This window comes from Neophocaena asiaeorientalis, unplaced genomic scaffold, assembly GCF_003031525.2.
Source record: "Neophocaena asiaeorientalis asiaeorientalis breed wild unplaced genomic scaffold, Neophocaena_asiaeorientalis_V1.1 scaffold130, whole genome shotgun sequence".
Classification (NCBI taxonomy): domain Eukaryota; kingdom Metazoa; phylum Chordata; class Mammalia; order Artiodactyla; family Phocoenidae; genus Neophocaena; species Neophocaena asiaeorientalis.
The window spans coordinates 9,655,894-9,674,071 of record NW_020173397.1 but is presented as its reverse complement, the minus strand read 5'-3'; the positions used below and the strand labels follow the sequence as shown (position 1 = coordinate 9,674,071).

The 18,178-nt window shown below is 42.7% G+C and overlaps 1 protein-coding gene across 9 annotated transcripts in view; it reads right to left on the bottom strand.

The window, feature by feature from the left end:
• FOXP1 (forkhead box P1) overlaps positions 1 to 18,178 on the bottom strand; it is a 695,723-nt gene that overhangs the window by 492,227 nt on the left and 185,318 nt on the right. For all 9 annotated transcript variants that reach the window (XM_024747009.1, XM_024747006.1, XM_024747008.1 and 6 more), the window contains one exon: positions 11,182 to 11,311. The gene's annotated coding sequence lies outside the window, so the exon portion shown is untranslated. The remainder of the gene's footprint in view (positions 1 to 11,181; positions 11,312 to 18,178) is intronic.

Sequence of the window (18,178 nt, the reverse complement as noted above, 5' to 3'; positions counted from 1 at the left end):
TGTCTTATACCTCGGCCTCCAGGCTATGAAAATGCCCCACTGCATGAACCCACTCTTCCCCACGGCTCCCCTGGCCCTGACTCCCCCACCTGTTTACGAGGTAAGACATGAGGCATCTTCTCTCCGGAACGCTCACACTCTTTTTTTTTTATTTAAAAAAAAAATTTTGAAATATAGCTGACGTGCAACATTCTGTTAGCTCCAGGTGTAGAGCAAAGTGATTCAATTATACGTATATATGTATAACATATGTATATGTACATGTGTATATATGTATATATTTTCTTTTTTAGATTCTTGTTCATTAAAGGTTATTACGAGATATTGCATATAGGTCCTTGTTAGTTATCTATTTTATAACAGTGATGTGTATATTTTAATATCAAACACCTAATTTTTTCACATCTTTATTGGAGTATAAATGCTTTACAATGGTGTGCTAGTTTCTGCTGTACAACAAAGCGAATCAGCTATACGTATACATATATCCCCATATCCCCTCCCTCTTGAGCCTCCCTCCTACCCTCCCAATCCCACCCCTCTAGGTGGTCACAAAGCACCAAGCTGATCTCCCTGTGCTGTGCGGCTGCTTCCCACTAGCTATCTATTTTACATTTGGTAGTGTATATATGTCAATGACACTCTCTAACTTTGTCCCAGCTTACCCTTCCCCCTCCCTGTGTCCTCAAGTCTGTTCTCTACGTCTGCGTCTTTATTCCTGCCCTGTCACTAGGTTCATCACTACCGCTTTTTAAAATTCCATATATATGTGTTAGCATACGGTATTTGTTTTTCTCTTTCTGACTTACTTCACTCTGTATGACAGACTCTAGGTCCATCCACCTCACTACAAGTAACTCAATTTTGTTCCTTTTTATGGCTGAGTGGTATTCCATTGTATATACGTGCCACATCTTCTTTATCCATTCATCTGGTGATGGACACTTAGGTTACTTCCATGTCCTGGCTATTGTGAATAGAGCTGCAATGAACACTGTGGTACCTGACTCTTTTTGAATTATGATTTTCTCACGGTACAAGCCCGGTAGTGGGATTGCTGGGTCATATGGTAGCTCTACTTTTATCAAACTCCTAATTCACCCCTGCCCTCAACCCTTTTCCCCTTTGGTAACCATACGTTTGTTTTCTATGTCTGTGAGTCTACTTCTGTCTCATTTTTTATCATTCTGGTCTCCAGCCATTTCTTTAGGGAAAATCAAATGATACACATTAAATGCCTGCTGGTCTCTATTCTTCCTTCAAGATAAAATAAGAGATATTTAGGGGGAAAAACCCTGTTTTAATCATTCAACCAACTCTAAGTCTTGTTGTGCCCAAGAACCACTTGTAAATAATTCTTATATTTTTCCCTAAACCTCTCAATTTTATTAAATGTTGCATTTAAGTAGTAGTATCGGAGAAACTGTACTGACGTGCTAATAGTATTTTGCTACATATTTCATATATAATATATATATATTTAAGTAATACCTAACTCTTCAATTTTCAAAAATGTCCATTTGTGACTCGAGAAATTTAACCTTAATTCCACTGGTGAGATACCCAACATCTATGAGAAAACACTGGTGCTGAAGAGGATATAGATCTTATATGTCCATTTCTGAGTCCACTTTTTTTCGGGGACTTGTTTTCCCTTTCACTTCATCTTTTACCCTCCACCTCACTTTTATTTCAGGTTCATATTTTTCTTGTCTTAAATAAAGGAAGGGGGAGAGAGACCCTCACTAAATGTCACTCTAAATCAATAATCCAATCACATAGGACAAGACTATCTCAAGGTGAAATGTGAACAAAAGCTGATGCTATTATTTCATCAGAAACCGGAGAGCAAATGATCAGGCCCAAGCATCCTCACAGAGCTAGAACAAAGGACTGAATCCTCACCACTGTTCTACGCTCCATCTTCTTTACAAACCACGGGCCCTGGGGCCAAATGGAACCCTCCACTCATGAGCTACAAGTAGTTTTGACATTCTTAAAGGGTTGGGAAAAAATAAAACTACTGCTACTCTTTAGTGACCTGTGGAAATTACACGAAATTCAAACAGCTGGAAACGAATGTTATTGGAAACACAGCCACGCTCATTCACGTACGAATTGCCTACGGCTGCTGGCGCACAACACAGGCGAGTAGTTGTAACAGACCAGGTAGACTGCAAACCTCAAAATATTTACTCTCTGGCTCAGGAAAAGTTTGCTGATCCCTGTCATCGACAGAGAAGTTAGATGACCCTTCTACCATCACACACATACAGAAGCATTTTTTAATTATAAAACTTTTCCAAAGAAACACAGTAGCAAGAAGAGTAAAAGGAATCTCCAGGAACTCAGCACCAGGATCAGATAAAAAGCTCTTCCCTGTCTCAGGGCACTGCCTGGAAGCACCAGCCCCCCTCGTGTTCCCCCATCCTGAGTTTCAGCTCCACTCATCCCTCCTGCAATTCTGATGACTATTAACCATCGTAAGAGGAAACTAACCTGATACCTTTTTTAAAGCAGCAACATTATCCACAATTAAAAAGCTGCCACCACACACACACACCAACTTTCTTGTATCTTAATATGCATATCCATGGTCTGATTATAACAGCCTGGAGAGACTGACAGGAAATGACTGAGTGTGATGGCTCCAAAGGAGACACCACATTGATCAGTAAATAATACACGTTTTTTGAAACTGTCTAACTGCATATTTATACATGTCAACTCTTATACACTTTGGTGACAGAATTCTTTTTCAGACATCTGTGTAAAAAACTCTAATCCTGATTTTTTAAATGTTTTTAATAATTACCCAAAAATGCTTCTAGGATATATAAGGTTTAAATTATATCCACCAAAGAGTGCCACCTGGAGCATTAACTGCTACATCTTTAACATTCCCAGTTATGTCAGGGTATTTGCCAACGTCTCAGAAAGGTTAAAATATAGTTTCACGTAACACATACCTAGTGCTTACTAGGCGCCAGGCACTGTATTAAGGACTTTTCACAGCCAACGAGGTAGATGCTACCATTGTCCCCATTTTGCAGAGGAGGAGACTGACGTTTGGAGAGCAGCCTTGACTTGGCCAAGGTAACCCTACCAAGTGAGGCCTGGGACTAGGACATGAGTTTATCTTCTCTAATTCAGAGCCCAAGCTCTAGGCCTGGACCTGGATGTGGGCCTGAAAATCTATATTTAACATGTTTCAGATAGCCTCTGGATCACACACTGAAGAACACAGCCCAAGGACCTGGAGGTAGAAGAGAAGCAAGTCCAGTGGGCCCTCGGTTCAGGTCCCCTGTACTCCCTTCCAAACACTGCCCACTGGAGGATTAGAGAGAAAATCTATAACTGGTGTATCATAGCCCCTGGCATGTCACATGTGCTCAGTTATGACAGCTATTCAACCACTGTCATTTTTTATAGGTTACTCAGGGAAGGCTTGTACGTCAGGTAAAGTCATTTTTATCTGTATTGTCCACAAAATTACTTCCACTCTTGGCCGATTCGGTTAGCATCTCCTCGCCCTAAGACTCCGTATCAATTAAATTACACCAGCAACTGAGGGCTGCCCAAGGTGGTGTGAAGGACAGAGGAGTCTGTCAGGTTCTACCCGGTGACTGGTTTCTCAACACCAGGCTAGGTAATGAGCTAGATCAGCCCCCCCACTGCCCCCTCCCCAATGCACACACCTTTTTTATTATGAAAGTGGTCAAATATATAAAGAAGTAGAGAAAATAGTGATCATGAACGCCATATGCCCACCACCCATACTCTAGAAGATCAAGATTATGCTCCATTTTTTCTTTTCTGAAAGATGTAAAGGAAACATGTCATTTCACCTTTACACAATCCAATATGCAACATTAAAAAATACGGAGAAAAAAATCCCCTTAATAATAACTGAATGCACATGTTGTAAGAAAAATTCCACAGAGCATACCTGAAACTAGCCTCCTGGCGCTCTAGCCTGCAAGTCTATCCTGGATGGACAGAAGTCCCTGCAGCCCGTAGACAAGGGGCCTAAATGCGCTTGACAAAGTGGCAGACCTGACCTTGTCAATGCCTGGCTCTGGCCCTGGGCACAAAAGCCTGGGAGCGCAGGTTTTCCCTTCCTGCACACGTTCTCTGGATCAGCGGTCCTGCCAGTCCTATGTTGCCTGTTTATACTGTATCAAAGAAGAAAACTCCTCTCCTCGGATAATAGGAACTCCATGAGCCACCATCACCAAAAGCATCTTTATTTTAGAAGAGGACCTGAAGGAAATACGCAACACTGAGCCCAACTGCATGAAACTGGGAGATTTTAGATTTAGAGGAAAAGGCCGGTGAGTAAGGAATATTTTTGGAAACATTTTTGGAAGAAGTTATTCCCATTTTTTTTAAATCACTGGTCCTATAAAAATCCTGTGTGTAGGGCTTCCCTGGTGGCGCAGTGGTTGAGAGTCCGCCTGCCGATGCAGGGGACATGGGTTTGTGCCCTGGTCCAGGAGGATCCCACATGCCGCAGAGCGGCTGGGCCCGTGAGCCATGGCCGCTGAGCCTGCGCGTCCGGAGCCTGTGCTCCGCAACGGGAGAGGCCACAGCAGTGAGAGGCCCGCGTACCGTGAAAAAAAAAAAAAAACTGTGTGTAGATTAAGCTGCCATTTTAAATGAGTTGGAGTCCATTTCTTCCACAAAGACAACTAGAAGCTACAAAATCTTCCTTGCCTAAATCAAAGGCCCTTGGAGAACCATGGAATCAAGGATGAGGACATAGCATGCCCTCCGGGTTAAGACACAGGCTTTGAAACTGGCCTGCCTTGAGGTAAAACCCACTTGTAGAACCTGCTGTGTGATCCTGAGTAGTAACTTAGACACTGCGCTTCTGTCTTCTCAACAATAAAACCAGAATAATAATATCCAGGGCACAGAGACGCTGTTAGAATGACATGAGATACCTAACATAATATCCAAACCACTGCAGGAAAAATAAATGCCCGATGACTGGCTGCTATAATTACTCGGTACCAATATTACTAAAACCTCACAGAATACGAGGAGGGATGAAAAAGATTTCATCTCATGAGCCTCTTCCAATCACTTGGTTGGAGTCACATGGAATAAACACTGTGTACGCAAAATCCAAGAGCCACCCCCAGAACAGACCATAATGGGGCTCACAGATTTTGGAATCCTTGACCAAAGCCAACCATATCCTACAAATATGGCCCAACAGGTTACCAATTCACACGTACACAACCACTTTCCAGAAGTCTGGTTACCATGACCAACACAAACAATCAAACAATACGTTGAAATGAAATTACAATGTACATTAACTAAATGGTACTTCAATATGCTAATTGCTCATTATTCTTTTAAGGAGGAATTAAAAGGATGGCAGTTCTCAACAGCGTAGGGCAGCAGCCTGCATATAAACTGAATGGAAATTTCCTTCTCTTAGCCTCCAAGCATTATTTGAACCAAGTGAAGAGAAAACCGATTATTTTCAAAAACAACATGCCATGCAGCTGAAGTTCCTAGAATTTTACATCACGGAAGGTATCATTTGAAATATAATAGCTGAATGCCTTCCTCCCTGGTACAGCTTGCTTCAGTGTATTGATAAAAACCAAGATTAATATGCGAAAGGAAATTGCAAGAAACTTGCCCTGCACCGGTCAGCACCTGGTACATGTGCGTGCCCCTCCCTTTAAGAAAGAAACTGCACTCGGAGAGGGAAAGTCTCAGTTTAGCTCTCACCCCACCACTTCCTTGCTGTGTGTCTGAGCCTGAGTTAATGCACAGGTTACAAGAGGGTGAGGAGAGTCTCTTTCTTGTCTTTTCCAAAGTTACATAAATTGGAAAAAAAACCTACAAAACTATAATGTTTCATACACATAACCCCCAAACCAGCTAAAAGGTAGGAAATAAACTGCCTACCAAACCATACAAATACGGTATACACGTGATGTCAAAAATCCAATTATGTGGTTACACAACCACATAATTGCCAGAACTGTGCGTAAGATCTTCTCATTAATATAACACACATTTAACCGCCGTGTGCCAGATACTGGGGTAAGCATAGGATATACAAAGACAAACTACAAAGACTAGTCAAAAGCCACTTGCCTGACATGATTCTGACCACACTCATGTAAGTGGTGAATTGGTAAGCTCGCCTCCAAGAATTTAAGTGGAGAAATTCTGAGGCCACACCCACACTGAGCAGAGGAGAGAATGTGATCAATTAGTGATGTCTGCCAGGGGCGTAGGGATGGGCAGGGGTGGGGGAATTATAAAATCGAAAGTCTGTCAAGAATGTTTGCCACTTTTGATTTAGGCAAAGGATTCGATGCTTTGTGCCGAGGTCAGGGGAACAAAAGCCTGCCCGCTACATTAAAAGTTTACAGTGAATTTGTATGTCCAGAAAAATGTGTGTATAATCCCATAAGGGGCTTAGAGAGAAATGGAAAATATCTGCAATATAAATGCAGATTACCTTTATTACAAAATTGGATCATATTCTCATTCCTAGACTAATTTCCTATATCATAAAACCTATATTCAATTTTATAAATAGCATACACCAAGAATCATAAATTCAGTTAATGCAGAAATTTAACAGATTTTTTTTTTTTAAATAAAAGTGAGAAAAGGCTGTTTTAGAGCAAGTATCTGAAAGGACAGAAAGGGTTCTTTCTTTGAAGATATGTTTTCTCATCTGACTCTACCTCCTTGGGGACATAACTAGAGAAGAACTAAATTTCACAGCTAATATATATGAAGTAACATGTTTAACATTATCCAATGAATTGATATCTACCTACACCATATAAATATATCTCACATAAACTGTCACCTCCAAGAGAATTCATTAAAACAATGTTACAGCTTCCGAATTAAATGCAATCTTCTAATTGGAATTTAATCTTACAGTAGTAGTTGGCAGATTTTCTTTTTGAATTGACAAATGGAATAATTCATTAGCTTGTCTTACAGTTCTATGGGAAGAATTTAACAGTAAACGTGACATAGAGACTGGCTAGCCACTGCTGTGAGGTACTGGGTGGGGGCTGTGGGAGGGAAGGGGGCTTGGAGGTTCTTTCACCATCATCAGAACTCCTCCCACGGCTTAGGGGTGGGGAAGGATGGACACTCTTCCTCTCACCATCCTGAATTACCGCATTACTAATATATTCCATTACCTCCACATAAATGTCATGTTAATTTCTGATCATCATCAAGCCAGACAATGGTTTCCCCCTTGGCCCCTAGCCAATTAGCTATGTGGAAAATAGTCAGCCAATTACATTACTTGTATTAGGTTAGGGACTGGAGAGAGAGAAGCAAAATAAACGCCTCAAAAATACTTCCCAGATAAAATGTAAGTTGACACTGTCTTCCCGTGCTGGAGTCCAAGTTATACAATCTGATAGGCAGCTGCCAGCACTCATAACTGCTTATTAAATCTAGGCTGTCTTTATGGCGTGAGTGAAGATCTGTATTTTTACCAATATTAGGTTCATTGTGTTAGGAAAGAGACCAAAAAACTTAAGATCATTCGCTCCAGCTTATAAAACATATTATGTAGTTTATTAAATTGTTAAAATTACTTTTCAAAGTCAAAATTTCAGGGACTGGAAGTTTCAGCACGACAAAGTGGCTTGGCCCACTGACAGCTTCCCGCACAAGGCGGCTGAGAAGGGGAGCCCACCTGCAAGCCTTCCTGTTCCCAGATGCCTGCTACCTGCCCCACCTCCTCCCGGAAGCTGCACCACTGCCACACCCCACCCCAAAACCAATGACCAAAATCCACAGTCTTCAGTTTTATAAAAATATCCAGGAACTTCCAGCCACCAAGTAGCCCACTATCAAGCCTTAAATGAGAAGGATTATTTTCTGTGTTTTTACCTCTTTCTAGTAGGTCAAAAGCTAGGCATTTGTTTACGAGAGAGACCCAAAGAGGAACTGTAGGCAAATAAGGAAAAACAACCAGTGACAAAACAATGCTGTTTTGTCTTATACTCTTATCCCAGATCCACCAGCAACCGACAGTTTACTGGGAGGAACAATGCAACGCCGAGGCACAGGCTGACAAACAAGCCAACGTATTTGCCGTCTACAGTCAACTTTTCTAGAGAAAACTCTATGCAAATCCAGACTGTTATTGTCACATTTATTAACAACACTGTGGCTAACTGCCTATTAAATATGCACAGACTTAGGCGGTCTTCACTCCTGGAGTCTCGTGATGTGCATCAGATAGGTACCAACATCAACTAAAGCTTCACGCCGGGGGAGACAGGAGCCAACTCTAATTCCCTGCTGGCGAGGGCGTTAAAGAATCACATCACAAAGAGACACCTCAAGTGCTCAGCCCTTCTTTCTCTGTATCCTGCCCCTGAGCTAATTTATTATGCAAGCATGGTTATCACCAACATAAATTGAGTACATTACCTAACTACTCATTTTCTGAACTTGAAATTCTGCCGCGATGATCTACTTGCGTAAACCTTTTATCATAGGGCTTTGTTTCTTTGCACCGGAGTGAGGAGATCTGTCGTTCTAGCTGTCTACTGCTGGGACTGGGACCTTGTTCTATCACGAGGTCACTTACCATGAAACATTTCACTCATTATTGGAGTTGATTTCGTGCCTAGAGACTCCAAGGTATCAGCGGTAACAATTAACTGATGCTTCTTTTGGTTACTCGATCAACTGTAAAGTTCTGAAAGCCGTAGGACTATGAATACGTTTTTGACAACAGAAGGATTAACTAGCTATCAGATATACAATGCATCGCAGGCCAGGTTAGTGCATCACAGAGGAAGAGAATCAGTCCTTTAATCGAACCTCGAAGGTGTACTCTGAGGATAAACAATCATAAAGAATCAGAACACATACTCCAGTTCATCAGATTTCAGGGATCTCCACTTCCTACTAAAAATACAGCGAAGGCAAACTGATTACAATCGGATAAATACAAAGCATTTCCTTATTTAGAAAAAACTGGTAATCGACTGGGCCTAACTGTATTTTATCAACTCAAGAGGTATCATTTTCATTACAGCTCTTCAGATTGATTTTTCACACAGCAGGCCTTACCCAAATGAAATTAATGAATAAAACGAGCCTAGTCTTCAATAAATCCATTCATGTGGTTTTGTTCAATTTCATACATCAATTTATGACAGTGACATTGAGTCAGACTCTCTCAGTACTGAAGACAGAGATGACAGGTAACCTCAAACCTGAGTTTGTTGCTATTTCAATACCTTCAGCAGAATTCCAACCACTTCTTTGAATTCTCATGTTTACACGAGACAGACCCAGGCTTTGTTCTCAACTCTACCTGGATCCCCAAAGATATAACTTTTTATAATGTCTGCTATCTGCTCACTGGTCTACAGACCACTCAGAGAAGTCTATCATAGCTGGTTAGCAAAAGAAAACCTCAGGAGAACTTCACAGGAGAAAGAAGCACAGGACTTGCCCAGGACCACCCCATAAGATGATCAAAGCACCCTAACAGATCTAAAATTCCATGAGTCCATTAACTATTAATTTTCATGGTATACACCCTTGCCTTATGTGTTACAGGTTTCTACTTGCTTTATTTCTTGCCATGAAAGAATACTGTAAGGAAGATACAAGACTCTGTTTTTCCTCCATCTCCAGCTCCAGCAGAATGAAATGCAAAGGACAAGTAGTCAGATACCAAACTAGCCTAAGTGGAAGTGAATTTTAAAGCCCACGGGCTCTTTGAGCCTGATATTCGGGCTGGTTGCTCCGGCAGGGCTCTTTTCATCTATGAAATGGGAAGGATTTGTCAAAATGACCTCTAACTGTAAAATCTTTAAAAAGCTGGCCCAAACAGCAAAATGCAAAACAACATCTTAAAGAGACACATATCAGCAAAGAAGGTTTACAGAATTGCGGGGCTTGGATGTCACAATCTCTGTAATTGAGATAAGCTAGAGAGAATCCCCGAGGATAAAATAACCTGGGATACAGCTCGGACCTAGCCCAGGGACATAGACATCTCCATCAGACTCTCTGCGCTGCAGATTCTCCATCTGTAAAGTGAGGGGATTTAAACAGCCAACTTCTAGGGCCTTGTTAGCACTGACAAACACGACACTCTAACCTACCTGCTTTATTTGAAACATAGGAAATCAAAACAGACCAACTTGCCCCATGTCAGCTAGCTATCAGGTCTCCCAATTTCTAATACAGTGCTCTTTCTACTCCCCTAGACTTCCCTCCATTAAATAGAATCTGTTTCAAATACAACTCCACTAAGACAAACAAGATGAGTTTATGCCAATGGTTCTTATCATTAAATGCCATTCACTACAAAACTGAAACCAAATGGTTCCCTATAAAGCTGACCTCGTTTTATGACAAAGCTCCCATTGAATGATGTCAGAGTTTTTACCCAAAACACCTGGCCTCAACCAATTCTTGTCTCTGATAAAGGCGAGTCACAATTGTTCATTCATTACTACAGGGGAGCCCGTGAGTTCTGAAGAACATGACAGACGCCATCAAATCTACAGAAAAAGAGCATCACGTCCCTTCTAACTTCCCCCTAAAAATTACAGTGAATAACCTGATGAGGAGAACTATGCTAGAAAAAAATGCTCACGAGTCTTTCTGAAAATCTGAGAGTCCACAGTTCCCAACCTTTTAACTTTTTCAAGAGCCCCAGTCATGTGGAAGGCTTGCGATGGGACTTCCTCAATGAACAAATCAGACTTAAATCTCCCACCACCACCCACAACTCAAGATGAGGTTATTATTGTCTTATTTCAAGGTGGTTCATTTTATCACCAAGTTTTAATGGGACCAGAAAAGCAATTACTCTTTCAACCGCGCACGTAGCTCATAATCTAGGTAGGCCACCCTTCGGTGTATGCGTAAAAGAATCACACAGACAAAAAAAGTTCTTCCGTGTCCTATTATGTCTTTTATAAATCCTAAGATCATCGCCCAAGTTATCCAAAAAGGTTATACCACTAAACAATGACAGGGTGACTCTTCTTTCGAAACGAGAGCCTCTCATCTTCAGTGTCATTGTTCTGATGAATTTGGGATCTTTTTTCAGTTTCCTGCACCGTGCAGGACCCCTTCAGCCAACATTTAGTCTTATGAACTTTCAGACGAATAATCGTAAATGTCACTCACCCTTTTGGCCAGCATGCATCACATCCGTCCGTTCATGGTTGACAGCAAATCAGACAAGGGACTGAAGCCCTCACCATTGCCCAAATGTTTCGTTCGGAAACTGGAATTGTCAGCAAAAGCTCCTGGGACACTGCAATACAAAATTTTTTTTTTTTTTTTACACACAGCTAAGATGTAACTTCTAAAACCACCACTTCCTTAAACTTGAAAACAGCACGACAGACATAGAATCTAGAGGTAGGGGAAAACACCTTTCAAACGAGGGTATGTCAATATATCAAGTGCGATGCTGTAAAATATGAACCGGAAATAATGTTTTGAAAGATACAGTTACCAATTACTTGAACACATACCCTGAAAGGTTGTTGTTTATTGCAGACTTTGTGCCAAATATTTTATGTAGTTTGGCATTACAAAAATATTTTTTGTCCAATTATCAAGTGCCCAGGTAACAATAAGCTGCTTTAGCTCAAATCTGACATGGATAAACGTATTGATTCCTATTAAGTAACTCTCTTTTCCAGAAGATAAAAACATATGAAAATAAAATTATTTCAAACATAACAGTGAACATCCAAACTGGGAAGAGAGGTAACCACAGTCATTTTCCTCCAAAATAATTCTACAAATGTTTATGAATTACAGAAGAAGGAAGACTTGGAGATATTTCCATCAAGAGAAAACATACTACGTAACGTGTAGACATCCGAGTGGAGAAGCCTGAATCCTGGACCCAGTATTGTCATCAGTCACTTGTGTGGCTCCAGGAAAGCCACTTAATGCCTCAGGATCCCAGTTCTTTCATCTGCAAGGTCAGGTCATTAACTGATGCTCTCCACGTCCCTTCTTCCTCTCAGCATCTTTGTCTTTTTGGTTAAAGCACACTTATTCCAAATAACCTAAACTATTAGCTTCCGGATTAAAAAGAAGGTTTTTAACACAAATCACTCCTCTGCTGATCTGCCATCAATACCAGAGCTGAGCTGTGGGCAGAGGGTCGTGCACCTGAGCAGAAGAATTCTCACCCTGGCACTAGTGCCAAGCCTTAGTGCACCTGCGCCCTCGGCAGCTGACAACATTCACTGGGTGCCCAAGGAAGGCTTCCATTCCTGTCCCAAGAGTACAGCTCCAACTCCTATGGAACAGTGCCCACGTGTACTATAGATGAGTGTTTCTCAAACTTTAGTACGCGGAAGAATAACTTGAAGAGCTTTTTCAAATACAGATTCCTGGGTCCCATCCCCACAGACACTGATTCATTGGTCTGGAACTGGGCCTGAGATTCTGTATCTCTACCAAAATGCCAAGGAAGGTGGATACTGCCAATCACAGTTTGTGTCCAAATGATAAAGCCCCATCGTCCAAACTTCAAGTAGCCTTAACACCCAAGAAGCATTTCCAAGGCTCACAGAAGCTGTGCAAAGCTACTAAGTCAACATCACGTAGCAAAAAGAAAGGCGCTGAGGGCTTCCCTGGTGGCGCAGTGGTTGAGAGTCCGCCTAATGATGCAGGGGACACGGGTTCGTGCCCTGGTCCGGAAAGATCCCACATGCCGCGGAGCGGCTTGGCCCGTGAGCCATGGCCGCTGGGCCTGCGCGTCCGGAGCCTGTGCTCCGCAACGGGAGAGGCCACAACAGTGAGAGGCCCGCGTACCGCAAAAAAAAAAAAAAAAAAAAAAAAAATTGTGTGTGCCTACCTTGCACTAGACACTCTTCTGACTGCAGCTTGCCTGAGTGAGTTTTGGTTGCAAGGCCTTGTAGATACTTAACCTTTCCGACCTGAGCTTCCTTGTTCATACGGGGAAAGCTAAGGCGTCCCACAATGACCAGGCAGACAATGCAAGTGAACGAGGCAGGCCAGGTATAAGGTACAGGGAGTGAGGAGGGAGGCGGCAGACTGGAGGGCCCGGGCTTTCTCAGCTAAGAGGGCAGCCAGTGGCTCCACAAGCCCATTATTGCCACGTGGCAACGTGAACCCAGGGCTACAGGAGCTTTCAATTCCACGAACAAAGGCAGAAATCCAGATGACTATTTTGGGAAATTTCCTCATTTTTCAAAGACAGCAGCTAACCCTTTAATAGTACACATTAAAAAAAAGACAAGAAAAAGAACCCTTGCAACCCATGTAACAAATTATGGCTAGGGTTACGCCACGGCTCAGGTCTGCAATTCTACAGGGATTCGGAAGCACAGAGAAGCTGCACGAGTGGACACAGGAAAACACAGTAGGTGTCTGGGCAGTTAAGGGCTTTTGAGAGCGATTATCTTGGGCAAGTTTTGGAAGGAACTGGAAGATGGGGTGGAAAAGGGATCCCATCAGTTCAGGACATCACGGTCAAAGGCTTACAGGCGGATGAAACAGGAAAGACACACCAAAGAACAGCAGTGAGGAGGGAGGAATCACGCTTCTGTTCAGCATGGGAGCAGCGTCTGGCTTCTAGCTAAGGTGTAAGTTGGTCAATCAACGCTTAAGAGTATCATTAGTGCTGTCCGGTTTGACTTCCTAAAACATTACAGTCCCCAGGCATATCCAAGAATCAGGGATAAACTATCACCGTGGTGTGTGGAATTTTTCTGGTTTCGCTTGTATGTTCTGTTAAGAATCCAACTGACCCAATGCGGAATTCCATCTCCACCGAGCTCTATAACTCTAACCAAAATACTATATGAATGACATATACTGTAGTTTTTATATGGACTTATAGTATATATACTATAAATACACTCTATACACACATACATATAATACATACATACACATATACACATATATATAAAATACAAGCTCTGTAATTGTAACCAAAATACTATATAAACTACAGATACTATAGTTTTTAATATGCATTTATAGTACATATACTATAAAATACATACTATATATATATACACACTACAATACATGCACATATACTATAAAATATAAGCTGTATAACTCTAACCAAAATACCACAAACTATATACTATACTATAGCTTTTTAGGTGTTCATAGTACATATACTAAAAAATACATAGCATATACATATATAAAATACACGCATATATACTATAAAATCAAGTTCTATAACTCTAACCAAAACTCTGACCTCTAAAAATGAAAAACAAAGCAACTGAAATTTAAAAGGAAAAAAAAAAACAAAAAACCCACCAGAAGAGAAGATACTATCCAAATAAATGATCCAGTACACTGTCCAGAGGCAAAAACTATCTACCTAGAATTGTATGCCCAGAAAAATTACCTTTCAAAAATGAGGGTGAAATAAAAAGATCTTTTCAGACAAACAAAAGTTTATCACCTCTCTACAAGGACATTCAGAAAGATGCATTTCAGGCCCAAAGAAAAGGATTTTAGGAAGAAGGTTGCTTGATCTAAGAAGGAAGGGGGAGTGAAAATAATGGAGAACTTTGGAGTAAATGAAAAGTGAATGCTTTAAAATGACATGCAGGTCTCAAAATTAAAAAAAAAAAAAAAAGTCCGGCAACACCATCACTTGCTTCCCACCTTGGCTTACTCGGTCTCACTGGCTGTCAATCACCAAGGTCCTGGACCGCAACCTTGATATGGAACGAGGGCACCAGCTCGAAATGCAGGCTCCTGCCCAGAGATTATCAATCTGCATTTCTACCAGATACTCCAGGGAACTCTGATGAAGTTGTGCCCTTGCCTCTACTCTGAAGAGTGCTGCGCCACTGCAGGGCCAGGAACCCAGTGAGCTCCAGGGGCTCAGCCTGGGGAGGTCCCGACTGACACTCCAGCTGGCCTTTGTTCTTTTCCACTTCACTTACAGCCCCAGAGAGCACCTTGGCCCAGTGGGTCAGCAGCAACCCTGCCTCAACCCTGCTAGTCAGGAGCTGCAATAAATTAAAAGCCCATTAAAATATTTTAGAGAAAAGCCTAGAAGTGCTGAACCATTAATTGTGCCATATTCAATCTGTTTTCCCGGAGATTTGAAAAGCCAGATTACCATCTTGGGGGTCATTAGAAAGAATGAAGCTTTCTCCTTTTTCAATTTACATATTTAAAAATGCAGAGATCCTTCCAGTGGCTACTACAACAGGCTTTCCGAGTCCCGCGGCGGCCACTCCCCCCTCTGACCAAAGAGAAAGAGGCCTGGGGTGCCGTGGGGTCTTGCCTTGTGTTTTCAAGTAAGGAATCAAAACTCAGGGCCTGTGGTTGCAAAACAGCTCCAGGAAAACAGGTAGAGGCAGCCACAAAACAACAGTGCTGTTCTCTTGTTTTGTTCTCCCCTCTTTATTTTTCCCTGCAGCAATCCTTGCTCGGCACAAGTCTGCAGGGAGCTGGAAAGAGCAGCTGTGGTTCCCTGAGGCCAAGACCTAGCAATCAAGTTGTTTACCAAACACTGCCAGGCACCGGGAAAACAACAACAGCACAGGCAGTATTTGCATCTGTTTTTCAAAAACAACCTCTAAAGTCTGGGCCCTGCCGGGTACTTCCTGGCATGGCTCAGAGGAGCACTTGGAAATTAAAGGCATGAACTGCCTGGGGTATGAGCCCCCATGGCCTACGTGTCATCCATTATTCCATTTCTTTTGAAGAGTGCCTATCCGAAAAATAAAAAGGACGGGGAGCGTGCAGAGTTTCCAAGCAGGGGATTCAAACAGACAACATGCTCGTCCCTGGCATTTCCAAGCAAGGTAACAGTGGCCATGTTAGCAAACTGGCATACTTTGCTGGCCACCCAAAACCTCAAGACATCCAGCTGTGGTTCTCAGTCTTGAACGAGCAGCAGAACGCCGGGGAGGGCTAAGCAAACACAGATTCCTGGGCCCCTCCCCTGGAGTGTCTCATTCAGTAGGTACAGGGCGGGGCCTGAAAATCTCCAGCAAGTTCCCATGTGATGCTGGTGCTACTGGTCCAGGCACCACGCTTTGGGAAGTAAAGCTAGATGCTTCCTTACCATCCTGAAGACCTGGGGCCTCTTGTCCCACATTAACCTTTCCCATGCATCTGGCAGTGTCATACCCAAAGGAGGTCACAGAACAAAATGGACCGGATGGTTTTCCTTTTGTTCCTCCAGATCCTCCATCTGCCATGCTGCCCCAACCCTCCACCTTGCTCTGTGTGTCTTGGAAGGCCCCCCTGCGTGGATGCATCAGCAGGTACCCTTGTCTTCTGGCTTCCAGCTGGTACAACCAATGGAGGTCTCATCTCAGGAGGACAGAGAAGACGGGGCATTTATCACCGGGGCACCGGAGGTTGACTATGAAGGATCACAGCTCCTGCGGGGCAGTCGTCTCCCTACAGCTACTGTATCCAGGCTCCACCATGTGCCCCCCCTTTGTCGTCTCAGACCCAGGAAAGGGACAAGCCACCTATTTCCTACCGGGACCCTGACACAAAACTCAAACTCAGTGGCTTCTCCACTAGATTTCCCTTGGCTTGAGAATGCTATATGTGGAATTTTTTAGACCCACACAACATAAGTAAGTGTATGTGTACATACACACTCATATGCACACACAAATAGACATGTACATATGAGTATACACATATACATATACATCTTTATAGGTTTCTTCATGTAGCTCCATCAGGTAGGTCAGGAGACCTGGGAGGACACGGCCAAGGCCATCTCAGGGGGTTTGCACCCGTGTTCCTTCAGGTCCCTGAGCCACAGGAAGAGCGGGCCCACTCTGTCTAATCCGTTACACAACCTGATAGGAAGGGGAGCATTTGTGAGAGCTTCAATCCTTCTCTAATTTACTAACTTAGTTTCTCCTTTGTTGCAAATAGCACCAAAATAGAAAGAGAACAGAAGTGGGTGGAGCAGGCTCCATCACCAACTCCTGTGAATAACTTTCTGACAATGTTGAACCCAGTTCAAAAAGCACTTCGGCTGCGGAAAATGGTGTGTGTTGTCAGCTCACAAATAAAATGCCAATCGGCCTCAATGAATAAGGCTCGGAGAAGAACAAATAATACTTCTGCTTTTAAAATAATCGTAACCTCAAATGTACCCTAGATGGGCATCTATCTCAGCAGCTAAGTTCTAAAGTTCTAGTCAAAATGGTCACCCAGATTTAACCAAATGGGTCACCACAGCAACGTCGGTGGCTTCAGTGCGCCCACTGGAGTTCGTTTCAATTAAGTTCCCTAGAAGTAATCACTATTACTTTTACTTAACTTTCACTAATAAGATTTCTTTCAACTCACCAGAGCACTTACTGATATCTCTGTTCAAAAACAGGTTTTTAAGTAAACCCATTAGATTAATAAGAACACACGGGGAATATGGTGTCTGTAATTACTTTCCTAGTTCACTGAGGCTTAACCAGAAACCTGTTTTGTTTGTTCATTCCTCTTCTTCACTAAAAATCCCCTAAACATTCCATTTAAAACTTGAAGGCTGGCCCTCCTGCTGCATCTGTCTGCCTCTCCCCATCTCCCCAGTAAGAACCCAGCTTCTGTCTGAACCCTGCCAAAGACAATGAGTGACTTAACTGTCACCCCCTCTTCAAGGAGTAGATGTACCCTCATCCTGTTGCCTCCCGGCCGTCCTAGAATCCCATTTCATCCTTCATCTTGGTCCCAGGGCTCACTTCTTCCCACCGCCCTCCGAGACCAACATCATGAACCATCTGGAGACTTTCCTCTTTCCTTAAAGATGTCCCTTTCACCTTTCCCAGAAGCCATTCACTCAATATCCCTTGACCTCAGGCAAACAAAGAAGGAAGAGTTGGCCTTTCTTTAATTCCTTTTCTTAGAGCCAAGTTCTGGCTCTGCTAACAGTCTACCTTGCCTGCCATCTACCCCCAAGGAGAACACCACTGTCCCTCCCCACTGCGCTTCCCTGATCCTTGAAAACCCTTCTTCTGATGACCGTGTGTGAGGCGACCACTGCTCCCAACCCAGCCACATGGCTTTTGCCTTTAAATGGCAAGGATGCTCTTCTACACCTTTCTCAGCTGTTTTAGTATCTGGTTCACAATTTCGGTCTACATCCCTTCACTGTGGCCACTTCTGTCGACCTCAACAGCCA